We start from the raw sequence: 4,740 nt of genomic DNA, 5'->3' as shown, positions 1-4,740 counted from the left end.
GGCCTAATTATAACTTTGAGGTTCCCCCTCTTCATCAACAACAATATACTCTTCAGGTAGGTATCTTGTCGAAGGTTGTTTCTCTCTAGTAGAGTGTCTGTTATGAACTTTATTTTGAGATTTTGGCTCATCATCTCAGATATCATTATCTCGGACCTCATCAAATCGGTCCTCAGCATCTTGGTCTTGTTGGTCATTCACATCATTTTCATCATTTGTTTCTCCCATTGCATCAGCTCAAATAAGAGGGACGACTTCTTCACGTCGGACAACAACCCGGACTTTGGACTTCGAGATGTCTTGAATGGTTTCATTCTCATTAAAGATCATATCTCAGCTTCTCACTATCTTCTTGATGATTGGATCCCAAAGTCAGAATTCGAACTCACATCTCGACAGACCGCGGTAAATTCATTCTTTAGTCTTCACATCAAGGTTCGCTTTTTCATCTATAGGAATATGCACGAAAGCTCGGCATCCGAACAATCTTAAGTGATCATAGGCCGCTTTCTGACCTGTCCAGACTTCTTTAAGACTTTCTCCTTCAAGATGTCGTGATGGTGAGAGGTTTGTCAAGTCAACAGCAGTTCTGATTGCTTCACCCCATAATGATTTCGGCAACTCAGCCTGGGATAACATACTTCGAACCTTTATTCAATAGTCTTATTCATCCTTTCAGTAAATCCATTCAGTTGAGGAGTCTTGGGGGCGTCTTCTCAAGTTGGATCTCGACCACTCTACAGTATACATCAAGGGACGCAATACTCACCATCATTGTCAGATCGGACCACTTTTAGCTTCTTGTCAATCTCTCTTCCGCTATAGCATGAAATTCTTTGAAGGCTTGGAGTACCTAGTCTTTAGATTTCAACAAATACACCCATATTTTGCTGGAATAGTCATCAAAAAAGAAATAAAATACTGAGTTCCACCAAGGGATCTCTCCGACATGGAGTATACATCGGTATGGACGAGGTCAAGAACATACTTGCATCGTCTGGGTTGATCCGGTCTCACGAAAGAAATCCAATGCTGCTTACCAGCTAGGCAGTGCGTGCAAATTTTTAGCAGCTGGCCTTTCAACCCGATTAGAAGTCCTTTCTTATTCAGAGCCCTTTCTCGCTCATGTGGCCGAGATGTTTGTGCCACAACTCCATGCTAGGTCCATCTCGGGAAAAGTTGCTTCTCCACCATTTATCTTTCCTTGAATCACGTACAAGGAACCTTCTTTATTATCTCAGGCAACCACCAAATTTCCCTTGGCTAATTTTCATCTACCACTTCTGAAGTAGTTCACCAACCCGACATCATCAAGCTTGCCAACTGAGGTTAGGTTTAATCGCATGTTAGGCATATGCCGTACATCCTTCAGTACAAGTTGGCACCCAACATCTGTGGTCAGTGTTACATCACCGTAACCACTAATTTTACTCATCACCTGATTTTCCATCTTCACGACTCCAAAATCACTACCTCTGTAAGAGGAGAAAAAACCTTTGTATGGAGTGAAGTGAAAGGACGCACCAGAGTCAACAATCCAAGTGCAGTCATCATATGCAACATTCAAAAAATTGTCTTCACCAAGTAGAAATATTCTTGACATTAGCATTAGCAACCACTGCAGTGCTGCTCTTGTCTTCTTTCTTCTTTGGAATGATTTGATCCGGCTTCACCGAGCCGTTCTTTTCATCTTTCTGCAGAATGTTGTAGTCTGGCTTCTTGTGGCCAGGCTTCCCACAGTAGAAGAACTTTAACTCGTATCTCGGTCTTGATCGGCTTCTAGACTTGTCTCGATCGTCATGACCCCGGCTCTTACTATGACCTCGGGAGTCGGACTTACCTCGATTCTCAGCCATGTTTGCTTCGGATGTGCTAGATATATCTTGTTCTCTTCTCTTGGCTTCTTCATTCAGGAGACTGTCAGTTATGACATCCATTGTCAATTTTACATCTGGAGCCAAGTTACTCAATGTAACTACAAGAGTATCATAATTTTATGGTAGCTAGCTCAGTAGTAGCAATGCTTGCATCTCATTATCTATCATCATCTCGATTTTAGACATCTGATTCACAATACTTTTGTAGGTGTTGAGGTGATTTAATCATGCTCATATCGTCCTTGTACTCTAGTTTCACAAGTCGGTGAACCAGATGTGCTTTGTTCCTAGGAGTCTTCTTCTGAATCATGGTCTCCAACTTCGTCCATAACTCGTACGCATTTGAGAACTCTGATAGATGTTCAAAGAGGCTTTTGTCGATGTATTTCCTGATCATGGCAACCACCTTTCAATTCAGGATTTCCCACTCCTTCTCGGTTTTGTCTTCAGGAATCTCTTAATGAATTATGGGCTCATTCTTGTCCTTGCTGTACAGATGGTCTTCCATCATCGATCTCCAGTAAGTAAAGTTGTCCACGGTCAGCTTGAACATGTCGCCATCATGGGCTACGCCACTAGTCTCCATCTCATCTCCTCAAAACCCATGAACTCGAGTCCTGATGCCACTGTTGGGAACTCGGTTCCGTCATCTCGGCACAGAAGCGTGTCACAAGTCAAAAGTTGATTTCGGAGCTCGACAATCACAGTCTGAGGTCGGCCTATGTCACTAGTTCGACCAGCGTAGAGGAAACAATAAAATGAAGAGGAGAGAGACAGAAAAGAACACAATAATCTTTTAACGTGGGAAAATCTTCCTCAATGTGAAAAAGAAAAAACTCACAAAATATTAGTCCAGAATCAAACTTTTACTATGAAAATAATGGGTACAAAATATCAAACTTCACTAATAATGGTGATACACTCAAACCTCACCTACAATGATGATATTAAAACTTCCCTAGAGATTCCTCGCTCAAACTTGTCTCTAGAAGTGCTCTCAAATACATAGCTATAAGCTTTTTCTCTCAAGGTGTCTCTCAAATTTTGTCTAACCCTAAATTCTCACATACCTTAAACTTATATATAAGAGGAGGAAAAATTCTAGAATATCAAAAGTTGGAACTATAGTTTCTTGGGCCCCAAGATTCTTGAGCCCCGTCAAAAGTGGGAACTATGTTCTCTTGAGCCCCACAAAAATAACATTGGACCTTGTCTAGCATTGAAGAAGGAAAAGCACAATAGAAAGCAGGATAAAACAATAAAAAAAATTTAAAAAATAGGGATAAAATTATCCCTCAACTATCGATAGGCATTCAACAATTCAGAGTGCATAAAACAATAATGGTTGGCATCTATTTTGAGCAATGATTGATTATGAATTATCTAAATTATCGTCTTGTTTAGTAAAACTTACGAGGTCATAAAAAGCAAGCTAAGGTTTATGGGAAGAAAAGAAAAACCTGGTTTGGTTCTCTGTCAAAGTTGAGACTCGGAGCCATCGGCGTACAACGTAGTTCTATAATGAGACACTTTTCAAAGAGAGAGGTGCTTATTTGAGATTAAAAAAGGGCTCTATTTATAATCATACGAATAGCAAAGATGAGCTTCTCCACTTGGGCGTGCCAAAGGACAGATTAATGTTTTATTAAGACAGATCATTCATGTTAAAAAAATCACATCATAGGAAAGATTTTTAAAAAGAAAAAAAAATAAATGACCAACAAACATTAGTTTGGTTGGTAACTACAGCGACGTCGTACAATTTTGTAAAAGTTGCAAACATCAATTTGATCAGAACTGCTAAAAGGTCACACCTGCAATCAAAGTCAAAATTTTCAATAATATTCCTATGAAATAATGATGGAAAAAGTTATTCTCATATTAGATTAAATAAATTTTTTTTTTTTACATTTTTTGATAATTGTGCTTTTATTTTATTTTTTCAAACCATGCCCTCAGGGTAACAGTGGGTGCACTAAACTTCGCAACCGGAGAAAGGACGAGACTAATCCCCCAACCGAAGATTTTTGGCTTATCCTCTACAAACATTAATTTGGTTGGTAACTACAACGACGTCGTACAATTTTGTAAAAGTTGCAAACATCAATTTGATCAGAACTGCTAAAAGGTCACACCTGCAATCAAAGTCAAAATTTTCAATAATATTCCTATGAAATAATGATGGAAAAAGTTATTCTCATATTAGATTAAATAATTTTTTTTTTTACATTTTTTTGATAATTGTGCTTTTATTTTATTTTTTCAAACCATGCCCTCAGGGTAACAGTGGGTGCACTAAACTTCGCAACCAGAGAAAGGACGAGACTAATCCCCCAACCGAAGATTTTTGGCTTATCCTCTACAAACATTAATTTGGTTGGTAACTACAACGACGTCGTACAATTTTGTAAAAGTTGCAAACATCAATTTGATCAGAACTGCTAAAAGGTCACACCTGCAATCAAAGTCAAAATTTTCAATAATATTCCTATGAAATAATGATGGAAAAAGTTATTCTCATATTAGATTAAATAATTTTTTTTTTTTACATTTTTTGATAATTGTGCTTTTATTTTATTTTTTCAAACCATGCCCTCAGGGTAACAGTGGGTGCACTAAACTTCGCAACCAGAGAAAGGACGAGACTAATCCCCCAACCGAAGATTTTTGGCTTATCCTCTGACCCCCAAAGATTTTTCAAGAAACTGCTTGAGGCAGGGTTTGATCCCTGCACCAAGCAATCCCTTGGGAGCTCAGCTGCCAACTGAGCTACCCTTGAGGGTTTAGTTTATCTGTTTTAACATGTGATTAATAAAACTCAATAACGATACAAGACAAAAACTAATTAATAATATTTACAAAA

Source organism: Gastrolobium bilobum, unplaced genomic scaffold (assembly GCF_033153095.1).
Source record: "Gastrolobium bilobum isolate Gb01-03AN ecotype WA unplaced genomic scaffold, APGP_CSIRO_Gbil_v1 utg4504, whole genome shotgun sequence".
NCBI classification, from domain to species: domain Eukaryota; kingdom Viridiplantae; phylum Streptophyta; class Magnoliopsida; order Fabales; family Fabaceae; genus Gastrolobium; species Gastrolobium bilobum.
This window is presented reverse-complemented; position numbering follows the sequence as displayed.